Source organism: Cetorhinus maximus, chromosome 11 (genome assembly GCF_964194155.1).
Source record: "Cetorhinus maximus chromosome 11, sCetMax3.hap1.1, whole genome shotgun sequence".
Classification (NCBI taxonomy): Eukaryota; Metazoa; Chordata; class Chondrichthyes; order Lamniformes; family Cetorhinidae; genus Cetorhinus; species Cetorhinus maximus.
In genome coordinates, this window is record NC_135889.1 from 70,736,779 (window position 1) to 70,751,517 (window position 14,739).

The window sequence follows — 14,739 nt, forward strand, 5'->3', positions numbered from 1 at the left end:
GAGTTAGATTCTGCTGGTGAAATTTTGTTTTCCCTGAGGCAAACCAACCTTACAGAAGGGTACCTCGGAACAAAGATTTGGCCCATTATTTGCATATGCAAATGGCCTCACTGCTGTTTTATGTGTGGGTAATAAATGCCTCTTGCTTGTTGTGACCCAATATGGCTAGGGTACACTTCTGGCCCGAAATGTGCACATGCTACCTAACTGCCTATTCAGGTCTTAATATCCAATATAGACCTTACCGCTTGTGGAACAATTTGATTGATCCAGATTTGGCCATTTTGGTAGAATTGAACCAAAAGTGAATATTGATTGACTCAAAGAGTTAATTTAATACTGAAAAATAAAACAATACACGGGGACCACGAATAATGTTTAAGATTTTATTAGTTTTCTGATTTGACTAGGTTACATTAGACAGCGCAGGAGTATGTTCCATTTTCTATTTATAACTTCCCAAAACACCTGACTTTGAGGTTGAGACCATTTCTCTTCATAGTTCTGTCATCAGTGGGTTTATGCTGCAAAAAAAAAAGATAACATTTGTTACACTTCTCAGGACTGTTTAAGTATCTACAGTCTGCAATGACTGCCATTGTGCACTTCGACTGTATATTCCTAACCATTCAAAAATAACCTATTCAAAGCTAGTTCAGCTCAAAATGGCAGTAACATTAATTATACTTTAAGACCCCTTCAACATCATTATCATTCCCAAACGAAAACTGCAAGCAAAGAGTCGGATAGAAATGGTTCGGTCAACTAACCTTTTGATCATCCTTTGTTGCGGTTGGAAAGTGTCTTGTCACTGCTTGGTGTCTTCATCCAAATGGTGAAGCTGAGTTTGAAAACTCAACACATTTGGAATCATGGGGGAATCTGTATCCTGCCAATTAGTAGTGCAATGTATTAGAAAACTAACACAAAGACCCACCAGGATACTTGGCAGAATGATTTACCCTTCAATGATTCAACATGCCTAGAATTCTGCTGTATAACAAAAAAATTAATTTGTATCTTTTAGTTTAAGATTATTTTATTGAATTTTTTTATTAATCTAGAGTCCTTGCTTTTAAATACAGCTAAATAACCAGTTGGTTGCATTTGGTTTTGATTATAGATATTGTGAGTGAGAATTTATTAGATTATTGGATTTTCACACTATTTTTGGCATAGTAAAGGGTTCCTGGTTGTTGTATTATAAGTGGAATTCTCAAAGTCCAAAGTAGTTGAATTTTTTACTGCATCATAATCTTATTTCTACTGTAGTATTTTATCAGCCATTGCAAAAGGCAATACTACAATCATTAACTATACTTGTGAACATATAAAACATTGTTCTCCTTCACAATAAGATGGCATTATCAATAACATTAAATTTCGTGAAGCATTTATGACATGAGCAAGAAATACATTGATAAGCTCAAATTTTGTATTCATCGAAATGCAACTAGTTTAAAAAATATAAACATTTATTTGACTCTTCTCCCCCCAAAACACACGTTCATTAAAAAAGTATCAGTTGTACCCCTGAAAATTATTTTTTCAGTACTTCAATATGTTGGTTGTTCATTTGTCACACTATATATTATGCATTACATTCATAACATAACAGATACATGCAAAATTCAATAACAAAGGGAGAAAAGCAGTTTTCAGATTACCCAATAAACTTACCTCACAGAGGTTTTCATTTTCTCTGGGGACTTGAGCTTAAATATTTGTTACATTTCCCAAGTTCTAATCCTTTAGCTGTACTATTTTCCCTACATGATGCATTGTTTAAGAATCTCTATGGGCAGGATCATCCCCCCCGTCGGGGGGGGGTTGTCCGGGAACAGGCGCGAGTGGGCAGGTTCCCGATCGGTGCTCCTGGTAGAGGGCGTGCTGCCATTTGACATTTTTACAGGCCTTAATTGGCCCGCCCAGCGTGATGTCCACCAGTAAGCGCTATGCACTCCCTGTGCGGGTGAGGTGGGGAATTCCCTAAGCTGGGAGTGCGCCCTTTCGTGCATGCGCACAAAAGAATGCACTCATCTCCCTGAGGCTAAGTGCTGCCTCAGGGAGATCGGCTCAGGTTTCAAACAGTCAATAAAGATGTGAAAAAAACTTCCTGACATGTCCCCTCATGTGACACTGTCACATGGGGCAGGATTTTCCTGTCGGCGAGCAGGGGGCGGGGCCCACTCACCAACACATTAAATGACGCACAGTGATGTCAGGCAGAACTCCCGACATCACTGCACCCCATTTAAATTTTCCGGTAGGCGGGGGGCAGCAAAATCAGCTGTGCATCTGCCGACCTGTCAATGGCCAATTGAGGCTATTGACAGAGTCATTTAGCTAATTAATGGACCTCAGTGGGAATTAGAAAAAGCATGAAACCTCATCCACAGGCGGGATGAGGTTTCATGTAGGTTTTAAAAAATTTTATTAAAGTTTTTGTAAAAATTATGGACATGTCCCAACTCATGTGACAGTGTCACATGAGGGGACATGTCAGGATTTTTTTTTTCTCTATTTTTAATGTTTGTGACAGAACAGCCGACCTCCCTGAGGCACAACTTAGCCTCAGGGAGATGAATGCGCTCTTTCGTGCGCGTGTGCGAAAGAGCGCACTCTCAATCTAGGGATTCCGCCCCCCCTCGCCTGCCAAGGGAGCGCATAGCGCTTCCGTGCAGATGTCACATTGGGCGGGCTTTAATTGGCCCACCCACATAAAATGGTGCCGCGCCCCCGATCGGGGGAAAACCCTGCCCATGAGCTGGGACATGTCAATTTATTTTATTTCAGCATTTTATAAACATTTTAAATCCTTCATAAAACCTCATCCTGCTCATGGATGAGGCTTCATGTTTTTTCTGAAGGCCGCCTGGCCTCTTTGCCTGCCCGCCAACCTTAAGGTTGGACAGGCAGGTCCATTAATCAATTTAATTACTTTTTTAATAGCCTTAATACCCTTTGACAGTTCAGTGGGCGTGCAGCCTAATCTAAATGACGTGGGGTGACGTCGGGACACACGCCCGACATCACCCTGTGTCGGCGAGCAGGCCCGCCTCCCGCTCGCCGACCGGAAGATGCAGCCCTATGTTCCACTTACTCTATACAGGTGCAACTCTGTATTTTACTCTTCAGTGTTCTTTCTCATGACTTATATACATACCTGGCAGCCAAGCTACTCTTGTTACCCTACTTGGTCAGTGTTGCTGCTGTTAGGTGACTGCAGTCACCCTCTGTGATGGTTTTTATAGATGCCTGTAGTTCACTTGCTCTCATACACTTGTCTGCTCTTCCCCCAGTGCTCCTACACACTAATTTCCTTCATTACTTCCCAGTCTCCTAGTCTAGCTTCCTCCTTTCCTGTTCTCCCTATAAAAAATACTCCCAACCCTGCAAATCCAGCCCTTACAGGTGCCGTTTGTCAATGGAACCATAGAAAAGTTACAGCACAGAAAGAGGCCATTCAGCCTATTGTGTCTGCGCTGGCTGAAAAATAAAAAAATAAAAATTGACTGAGTATTCTAATCCCATCTTTCAGCAACTTATCCGTAGCCTTGCAAGTTAGGTACAGATCCAGGTACCTTTTAAATGAGTTGAGGGTTTCTGCCTCCACATCCAAACCAGGCAACAAATACTAAACACCCACCGCCTTCTGGGTGAAGAAGTTTTTCAATATGTTTCCTCTAATCCTTCTACCAATCAGCTTAAATCTGTGCCCCCTGGTGATTGACCTCTCTGCTGGGGGAAACAGGGCATCCTTGTCTATCTAAGCCCCTCATAATCTTCTACACCTCAATCAGGTCACCTCTCAGCCACCTCAGTTCCAAGGAAAACAACCCCAGCCTATCCAATCTTTCCTCATAGCTACAATCTTCAAGCCCTAGCAACAATCTTGTGAATCTCCTCTGTACTCTCTCCAAAGTAATAATGTACTTTCTGTAACATGGCAACCAGAACTGTACACAAATTCCAGCTGTGGCCTGACCAATGTTTTATACAATTCCATCATTACATCCCTGCTTTTGTATTCTATAGCTCGTCTAATAAAGGAAAGCATTCCACATGCTTTCTTGACCAACTTATCCACCTGTCCTGCCACCTTCAGGGACCTATGGACATGCACTCCAAGGTCTCTCACTTCATCTACCCCACCCAATATCCTCCCATTTACTGTGCATTCCCTAGGTGTGTTTGCCCTACCAAATGCACTACCTCACACTTCTCCAGATTGAATTCTATCTGCCACTTTTCTGCTCACTGACCAAACCAATGATATAAATCCGGAGACAACAGCTATCCTTTTCACTATCAACCGCCAATTTTTGTGTCATCTGCAAATTTCCCAATCATGCCACCTGCATTTAAGCACAAATGATTAATATATGCAACAAACAGCATGGGACCCAACACTGAGCCCTGTTGAACGCCACTGGAAATCATCTTCCATTCGCAAAAATATCCATCAACCATTGCCCTTTGTTTCCTGTCAGTGAGCCAATTTTGGATTCAACTAGCCACATTCTCCTGTATCCCATGGCTTTTACTTTTCTGACCAGTCAGCCGTGTGGGACCTTGTCAAATGCCTTACTGAAATCCATGTAGACAACATCCACTGCACTACCTTCATAAACCCTCCTTGTTACTTCCTCAAAAAATTAGATTAAATTAGTAAAACATGACCCTCCCTTAACAAAATCATGTTGACCATCCCTAATTAATCTGTTCTTTTCTAAGTGACATTTTATCCTGTCTCTCAGAATAAATTCTAATAATTTGCCCACCACAGAAGTAAGACTGACCAGTCTATAATTATTTGGCCTATCCTTCACACCCTTTTAAAATAATGGTACAATGTTAGCAGACTTCCAGTCCTCTGGTACCTTGCCTGTACCTAGTGAAGATGGAAAATAATTGTCAGGGCATGTGTTATTTCCTCCCTGACTTCCTTTAACAGCCTGGGATACAATCCATCCAGCCCTGGTGATTTATCCACCTTCAAGGATGTTAGTGACCTAGACATTCTACTAAGTCCCTCCCAGACCCAGATCTGGTGTCCCATGGACTTTTTAGAGCACCAAGTCTTTAAAAACACTTTACACTATGCATTGTTAATTGAAGTGCTGTGTCTGTTATGTAGAGGGAAGACGGTGAATTCATGTTCTTACTCAAATTGGCTAAGTGCCAGGAAACAGAGAGTAGTGGTGAATGGTTGTTTTTCAGACTGGAGGAAAGCTTATGGCGGGGTTCCCCAGGGCTCAGTGTTAGGACCCCCTGTTCTTCTTGATATGTATGAATTACCTGGACTTGGGTGTACAGGACACAATTTCAAGATTTGTGGATGACTTGTGTTATGGTATGGCAGGTTGTAATTGCCAGGCTGACCAAATCCCAAAGGGAAACTTGGCCAAGCTATCACACTGATTTGAAATTTGTATTTTTATTACAAGATGGTACATGAAGTCAGAAATAAAGAGTCCACGGCCACTTTTGGAGACTTTAAAGATTAACTTAAAACACTTATTAAAAAAAGAAAAGAAAACTTAAACATATAGATTACAGTTACACGGTTAAATTTAGTCTTACAACATTTCCCAAAAGGTTTCTACTTGGACAGACATCCAAAATAAATACCCTTTTCAGGCAAAAGTCCAAATAGATTCTTAATCTGTAAAACATCCAGTATTTTTGCCACAAAGCACACCCATTGTTGCTATTAGGGAGGTATTTCACAGGGCTTCCCTCTTCCTCTCACTCGACAATGGAATTCCAATAAGAAAACCTTGCTTTCTGGAGCAAGCAGGCGCTTCTCTGGGATGTCTAGAGGTTGGTTCTTCATTGGTCTCTTTTACACAATCCACCTTTCAAGATCTCATTTGGACATTCACATACAGCCTTCAATCTATCCTTAACTATATTTTCTTCCTTTTGATCTGTAAATCTATTGTTCTAACCTTGCTTTGGAAGTTACTTTTCCCAGAATATAAAAATCTTTCACATTGTCATTATGGTCAGCACTTTCGGGAAAAATAAACTTAATAACTTTGCCTTATTTACCTATGATTTTTCCAGTTGTAAAACATCCAGTCATGTCCCTTTGAAATTCAAACAACCTCTCAACTTATCTACAAATGCAAATTCTATCCACACTGTATCTGCTGTGACTTCATCTGAGCTCACTCATCTCCATTTCAAAATGCCTGCTTTTACACTTAATCCGCTTGATGATCTAAATCTTGCAATCTTACTGCCTTCAGTTTAATTAAATTAGTCACACACACACAAACATACACACACAGCCCCCATAAACCTGCTTCAGTATCCCACAGTAATGTTAGGAAAAATGAAATTTATTTGATACTAGGAAGTATTGTGATAAATTTCAAGAGGACATAGGCTAGTAGACAAGTGGCAGATTAAATTTAATGCAGAGAAGTGTGAAGTCATTCATTTTAGTAGAAAGAACAGGAGAGGCAATGTAGAATAAAGGTTACAATTCTAAGGAGGTTTCAGGAGCAGAGGAACCTGGGGGTATATATGCACAAATCATTGAAGGTGGCAGAGCGGGTTGAAAGCATGATTAAAAATGCATATAGAATCCTGGGCTTTATAAATAGGGGTCATAGAGTACAAAAGTAAGGAAATTATGCTAAACCTGTATAAAAAAACTGGTTCGACCTTAACTGGAGTAATGCATCCAGTTATAACACCATGCCTTAGGAAGGATGTGAAGGCATTAGAGAAGTATACAGAAAAGATTCACAAGAATGGTTCCTGGGATGAGGAACTTCAGTCACAAAGATAAACTGAAGAAGCCGGTGCTGTTCTCCTTGGAGAAGAGAATTTTGAGAGGAGATTTTATAGAGGTGTTAAAAATCATGAGGAGTCTGTATGGAGTATATAGGGAGAAACAGTTCCCATTGGTGAAAGGATTGAGAACCAAAGGATACCCATTTAAAATGATTAGTAAAACAAGCAATGGTGACATTGGGAAAAACATTTTTATTCAGCGAGTAGTTAGAATCTGGAATGCACTGCCTGAGAATGTGATGGATGCAGAGTCAACCGTGGCTTTGGTAAGAGAATTGGATCTGAAGAGGAAAAATTTTCAGGGCAACGAGGAAAAAGCAGGGGAACAGCACCAGGTGAATTGCTTTTGCAGTGAGTTGGCACAGACATGACGGACCAAATGGCCTCCTTCTGTGCTGTAACCATTCTATTCCACATTCTATAAAATACTCATAAATAATTGTGAAGCTAATTTTAATATTAATTAAATATTTAATTTGATATTCTTTCAAAAGCTACCAGAATCAACATATACAGATTCAAGATGCGGCTTAAAAATTTTAGTTCATACATCTGTTACTAGTTTTCTTCAATAATATAATTAATTGTTTTGTGGACTGAAACGTTCTAAGAACTGCAGCAGTTGGCAGATTTCAGTTGCAATATCTTTTGTGAAACAAAAGCATCCCAAGCATTGGCCCTTGCTGAAGTTGAGGTAAAGGAATTGCTCACTAAAGACTGTCTAAGGCCTCCTGTTGAGAACCCTTCACCCCACTCTTTTAGTAGCTTGTCCTGCTCAGTGTGACCGCCCTTCATTCTACCAAACATGTTCAATTTCCATTTCAAAACCAAACAATTCATGTCTGGAATCAACTTGTTTCAGCATAAGCTTTTAAATCAACAGAATAGTACTTCAGACTAGTCCCTGTATTTATACTTTAGGCAAGCATTGGAAATGCATAGAGTTGCACAAGCAGCCGGAAGCAATAGTCCAGCAACCAATCTGCAAGTAGTCATGACCATTTTAAGTAACATTGGTGAGGGGTCCTTCATTTCATTTAAAACATGTTTGCCTTTAGAAGGTTAAGAAAGGGTGTAAACTGGGACATGGTGTTCAAGAATGGCAATGCTGGCATCAGTGCTCCTCATTTATTGACATTATAATCTTTCTTCTCTGCATGCTGCCTGAGATTATTAGGTATTAGCTGTAAACCCCAAGCTGGCATCCAGAGCATTGCCTGCCAAAAGTTTTCAAGCATTAGGTGACTAAAAATGGGCACCATTCAGTCTAATTTCTTCCCCATTATTTTCTTACCATTATTTGGAAAATACTTTAGAAACATAAATCCATACTTTAACATGTAGCATAAAAATAATTTTTCAATGAATCAACATATATATAGATATAAACCTGACTTTCTTATTTTAATTAAGCTTTTTCTTTTCATTTTAAGATCAGACTACCTTCTTATATAGCAAACTTGCCTTGTACAGAATTGATCTCTTTGCTTTAAGAGGCACAGTTCATGTTTTATTGATTATTACAGTATACATATTACAAGCTAAGAACTAACTTTACATGTCCATTAGATGATATAGTAATTGATTTCTGAAGTCTGTGCTGAGGATTTCCACTTTAGCTGCTCATTTTTAGCTACATTATAAATCTTTAATAAAACCCTGCCCAACAGTTGCAGGGCAGATTATTTAAGAGACTCAGGAGATGTAGTGGTACAGTAAGAAGAGATATTGTTGCTAGGAAACCTTACCACTTGGTGAGCAATGGAGCAGAATATTACATTATAGCTGTTGTGATGAAACACTTCAGGATCCCAAAAAGCATCATACTCACAATAGCTACTGCAATTATGCTAATTATCTGTTATGTTGTTCAATGAAATGCCTCATTCACAGAGCACATGTAGTCATATAATTTTATAGACCAACATTATTTTAAAACATGCAGAATGAATTTTAGATTTACCTATTAAACATGCTGCGTAAGAGATAACAGTGTCAATTCCACCTAAAGATTTGCTTCAAGGTATGGTAAGTCATGCTTCTTACAGTTCTGGTACAAAATGCATATGGATATTTTATTACACAAATTATGCATTGAAATTTCCCTACCATTTTCTTTTATCTACGTGCTGTAGTGCCTAAAGTATTCTCAATTATTCCACTAGATTCTCCTCATTTTCACAATACAAATTATTAATCAAAGCAGGGGAATGGAATCTGTACATGTTTCATGCTGTGTTAGTCTTAAGTACCGTTTAATTACTGTACAGGTTAAATGTGGTGCTGCGGTCCCTAAGATGCTAAAGTTGCCACCCCTGCCACAACAGAACAGCTCTTATCAAAGTTACAAACAACACCCTGTCTGACTGTGACAAAGGTGAACATTCTTCCTTGTCCTCCTCAACCTGTCAACATTCTTTAAAATGGTTGATCACGCTATCCTCCTCCAATGTCTCACCACTGTTGTCTAGCTAGGTGTGACTGCTCTCATTTGTTTCCATGATTATCTAGTTGCACCCAGAGAATCATTTGCAATGGCTTCTCTTCCTGCTCCTGAACTCTGGTATTCCCCAAGGATCCATCCTTGGGCCCCTTCTATTTCTTATCTGCATGCTGCCCCTTGGTGACATTGGGCTGGATTTTCCCTGCCCATTGCCAATGGATTGAAGTTAGGAGGGCTAGCAGTATGGGGAAGGTGTTGGGAAGGGAGGTAACCCTGTCAGCCTCCAAGAAGGTTCTGGTGGGAGAGGGGTGGGGGGGTGGGGGGGGCCATCCTTGCAGAATTCTCCATGGTCCACAAGGGGGCAACCCTATGGCAATGGCCACCCCGGCAGCAACAGCATCAAAGGTGCACCACATATCCCCCATGCCCTCTCTCCCCACAACTGATCACAGGGGCTGTTTGCCTGTGATATGACACAGCAGTTGGTAAAGGCTGAGTTGTTTAAATCCCAGCAAGAAACTTGAACAACTGGCATAACCTATATTTTCAATTGGTATGTTTGAGATGCAGCTCTGAATTCAGAAATGAAACCACCAAGCCTCAAGAGGATTTTTATATAAACTAAATTAAACATGCATTAATTTAACAAGAAATTAAACACATACACATATGTCTACAAATTACTACCTTAAAACTTTTAAACAAGTCCCCAAATTAATCACTCCCAGGTAAATCTTCACCAAGGCAACAATAACCCATAGACTTTAAACAGACACCAGGCAAAGTACATTTAACCTTAAAAATTCAAAATAAGGTCCCTTGCAATTTGGTTCCTTTGTAGATGCAGTTGTGGGGCTTACAGGCTGCTTATATCTTACATGCCTCCGACCTGCACATACAAAACTCCTTTCGGTTTATACCTAGCCTTCCCATTGAATGTAAATTCTCATTGTATCACTAGGTCTTTGAACTCCACCTCTTCTAACAATAAAATCCCTATCATAGCACCAATTTTATTAGTAATATAAATACATTGCTTGGTGTCTCCTAGCTAAATGCAAGATTTGACTCCCTTCTTTTGAATGGTTTAAGGGAAGGGTAAAACTCCAAGAAGTATGACTAATGGGAAACAAAGCAACAGGTTAGCGTGTTGTGGGGTGGATTCAACTTCATGGAAAATTATGAAAAAACTGAAAAGAAAGGAGAGCCCAGGAGAGGCTATTAAAGTCTCCAGAACACAAAATAGGACAGAGTGTTTGGAAAGGGCTAGGAATCTAACTTCAAGCACGTCAGATAAAGGGACGATAATGAGAAAGGGGATGGGAAATACAAGACTGAAGCTGTTGTATCTGAATGCACGCAGTATACGAAATAAGGTAAATGAGCTTGTGGCACAGATTGAAATTGGCAGGTATGATGTGGTGGGCATCAAGGAGACATGGCTGCAAGGGGATCAGGACTGGGAGCTAAATATCCAAGGATATACGTCCTATCGAAAAGATAGGCAGGTTGGCAGAGGGGGTGGGGTTGCTTTGTTAGTAAGAAATGAAATTAAATCAATAGCAAGAAATGACGTAGGGTCAGATGATGTAGAATCTGTGTGGGTAGAGTTGAGGAACCGCAAAGGTAAAAAAACCATAATGGGAGTTATGTACAGGCCTGCGAACAGTAGTCAGGATGTGGGGCACAAGATACACCAGGAGATAGAAAAGGCGTGTAAGAAAGGCAAGGTTACAGTGATCATGGGGGATTTCAATATGCAGGTAGCCTGGGAAAATCAGGTTGGTAGTGGATCCCAAGAAAAGGAATTTGTGGAATGTCTACGAGATGGCTTTTTGGAGCAGCTTGTGGTGGAGCCCACTAGGGAACAGGCAATTCTAGATTTAGTGATGTGTAATGAGGCAGATTTGATAAGGGAGCTTAAGGTGAAGGAACCCTTAGGAGGAAGTGACCATAATATGATAGAATTTACCCTGCAATTTGAGAGGAAAAAGCTGGAATCAGATGTAACGGTATTAATGTTGAATAAAGGCAACTACAGAGGCATGAGGAAGGAGCTGGCCAGAATTGACTGGGAGATGAGCCTAGCAGGAAAGACAGTGGAACAGCAATGGCAGGAGTTTCTGGGAGTAATTTGAGAAACACAGCAAAAATTCATCCCTAGGAAGAAGAAGCATACTAAAGGGAGGACGAGGCAACCATGGCTGACAAGGGAAGTCAGGGACAGCATAAAAGCTAAAGAGAAAGCATACAATGCGGCGAAGAGCAGTGGGAAACCAGGGGATTAGGAAGCCTACAAAGACCAACAGAGGACAACGAAAAAAGAAATAAGGAGGGAGAAGATTAAATATGAGTGTAAACTGGCCAGTGATATAAAAGAAGATTGCAAGAGTTTTTTTAGATATATAAAGGTTAAGAGAGAGGCAAAAGTGGACATTGGACCACTGGAAAATGACGCTGGAGAAGTAGTAGTGGGGAACAAAGAAATGGCGGAGGAACTGAATAGGTACTTTGCGTCAGTCTTCACGGTGGAAGACACGAGTAACATCCCCAAAGTTCAAGAGAGTCGGGGGGCAGAGGTGAGTATGGTGGCCATTACCAAGGAGAAGGTGCTAGGAAAACTGAAAGGTTGAAGGTGGATAGATCACCTGGACCAGATGGATTACACCCCAGAGTTCTGAAGGAGATAGCTGAAGAGATAGTGGAGGCGTTAGTGGTGATCTTTCAGGAATCACTGGAGTCAGGGAGGGTCCCAGAGGACTGGAAAATCGCTAATGTAACCCCCCTGTTTAAGAAGGGAGTGAGGCAAAAGACGGGAAATTACAGGCCGATTAGCCTGACCTCGGTCGTTGGTAAGATTTTAGAGTCCATTATTAAGGATGAGATTTCAGAATACTTGGAAGTGCATGGTAAAATAGGGCAAAGTCAGCATGGTTTCATCAAGGGGAGGTCATGCCTGACAAATCTGTTAGAATTCTTTGGGGAGGTAATGAGTAGGTTAGACAAAGGAGAGCCAATGGATGTTATCTACTTGGACTTCCAGAAGGCCTTTGACAAGGTGCCGCACAGGAGGCTGCTCAGTAAGGTAAGAGCCCATGGTGTTAGAGGCAAGGTACTAGCATGGATAGAAGATTGGCTTTCTGGCAGGAGGCAGAGAGTGGGGATAAGGGGGTCCTTCTCAGGATGGCGGCCGGTGACTAGTGGAGTTCCGCAGGGGTCAGTGTTGGGGCCAAAACTTTTCACTTTATGCATTAATGGTCTAGATGAAGGAACTGAGGGCATCCTGGCTAAGTTTGCAGATGATACAAAGATAGCTGGAGGGACAGGTAGTATTGAGGAGGCGGGGAGGCTGCAGAAGGATTTGGACAGGTTAGGAGAATGGGCAAAGAAGTGGGAGATGGAATACAATGTGGGGAAGTGTGAGGTCATGCACTTTGGTAGTAAGAATAGAGGCATAGACTATTTTCTAAATGGGGAGAGAATTCAGAAATCTGTAGTGCAAAGGGACTTGGGAGTCCTGGTCCAGGATTCTCTTAAGGTTAAATTGCAGGTTGAGTCGGTAGTGAGGAAGGCAAATGCAATGTTGGCATTTATTTCGAGAGGACTAGAATATAAAAGCAGGGATGTGCTGCTAAGGCTTTATAAGGCTCTGGTCAGACCACATTTAGAATATTGTGAGCAATTTTGGGCCCCGCATCTCAGGAAGGATGTTCTGGCCCTGGAGTGGGTCCAGAGGAGGTTGACGAGAATGATCCCAGGAATGAAAGGCTTAACATATGAGGAACGTTTGAGGACTCTGGGTCTATACTCGATGGAGTTTAGAAGGATGAGGGGGGATCTGATTGAAACTTACAGAATACTGAAAGGCCTGGATAGAGTGGATGTGGGGATGTTTCCATTAGTAGGAGAGACTAGGACCCGCGGGCACAGCCTCAGAGTAAAGGGAAGACCTTTTAGAACAGAGATGAGGAGAAACTTCTTTAGCCAGAGAGTGGTGAATCTATGGAATTCATTGCCACAGAAGGCTGTGGAGGCTAGGTCATTGACTGTATTTAAGACCAAGATAGATAGGTTCTTGATTGGTAAGGGGATCAAAGGTTACGGGGAGAAGGCGGGAGAATGGGGTTGAGAAACTTAGCAGCCATGATTGAATGGCGGAGCAGACTCGATGGGCAGAATGGCCTAATTTCTGCTCCGATGTCTTATGGTCTTATAGTAAATGTGCTCTTTATCTTCCAGCTTACATTTCTCTAATTAACATCTCAAACTACTATACATCAAAGCACCCAGACTAGCTGGCTTTAATCCAATTAAGCTACACAAAGACACAGACCCTACTACATATCCAATTTAAAGATAATTTCCAATAACATTATACACATTAATATCTCTTCATGACAGCCTGGCTGCACCTTCCCCCAATAAAATTCACTTCTCTTCTGCCATTGATGTGCCCCTATCTGGAGCTGTAGGCTCAGCACTGACCACCACTTGTGGTGGTGCTGCTGAGACTGTTGAGCTGCCAGTTCTCTGATTGGGCTCAGAACTCTTGGGGATGGGTTGCCATCTTTAATTGGATAGTGCACCCGGCGGTGGGCTCGTAATTGGCCACTAGCAGCAATATGCTGCCCCAGGGAATTGCCATCTGCCAAGTGGGGTTGCCGTCGGCTTTCATCCCCAGTTATGGGGCTTCTAGCTCCCCAAAAATTCAATCAATGATCTGAAGGCACAGCATTAGTTTTCACTTGTTGGCTGATGGCACCCAGCTCTACCCCACCATCACCTCTCTCAACTCCTCCAACTGTTGCTAAATTATCAGACTGCTTACTCAACTGAAGAAAATGTCTTCAGTTAAAACTTGGGAAGTCTGAAACCATTGTTTTCGGTTTCCCTTCCAAACTTCTTTTTATAGGTACTGATTCAAGTCCTCTCCCTGTCTATAGTCTGGGATTTAACCAGTCTGATTGCAACTTTTGGTGTCACATTTGATACCCATTGAACTTCCAACCTCATATTTGTGTTATCACTAAGACAGCCTATTTCCACTCCTGTAACATTATCCAAATTCACCCCTGTCTCAGCTCATCTGCAGCTGAAACCCTCATTCATGTCTTCATTACCTCTAGACTGCCTGCTCCAAGGTACTCCTGGCTGGTCTCCCACATTCTACCCATTGTAAACTTGAGGTCACGCAGAACTTTGCTGCTTATGCTTTAACTTGCTCCAAGTCCCATTCATCTATCACTCCTGTGCATGCTGATTTGCATTGGTTCCTGGTCAAGCAACATCTTGGCTTTAAAATTCTAATTCTTGTTTTCACATCTCTCCATGGCTCACCTCTCCCTTTCTCTGTAATCTCCATCAGCACTGCGACCCTCTGAGATATGGGGGTTCCTCTAATTGTTGCTTTTGTGCATTCCTAATTTTAATTTGTGCACCATTGGTGACCATGCCTTCAGTTGCCTAGGCCCTGAGCTCTGGAAGAC

At 41.5% G+C, this 14,739-nt stretch overlaps 1 long non-coding RNA gene across 1 annotated transcript in view; it reads right to left on the minus strand.

Moving 5' to 3' along the window:
* Positions 1-770: 770 nt before the first annotated feature.
* The window catches only part of LOC144686289 (uncharacterized), a 95,298-nt gene continuing 81,329 nt past the window's right edge, over positions 771-14,739 (minus strand). The window contains exon 3 of the long non-coding RNA XR_013577891.1: positions 771-889. This is a non-coding gene — a long non-coding RNA (uncharacterized LOC144686289). The remainder of the gene's footprint in view (positions 890-14,739) is intronic.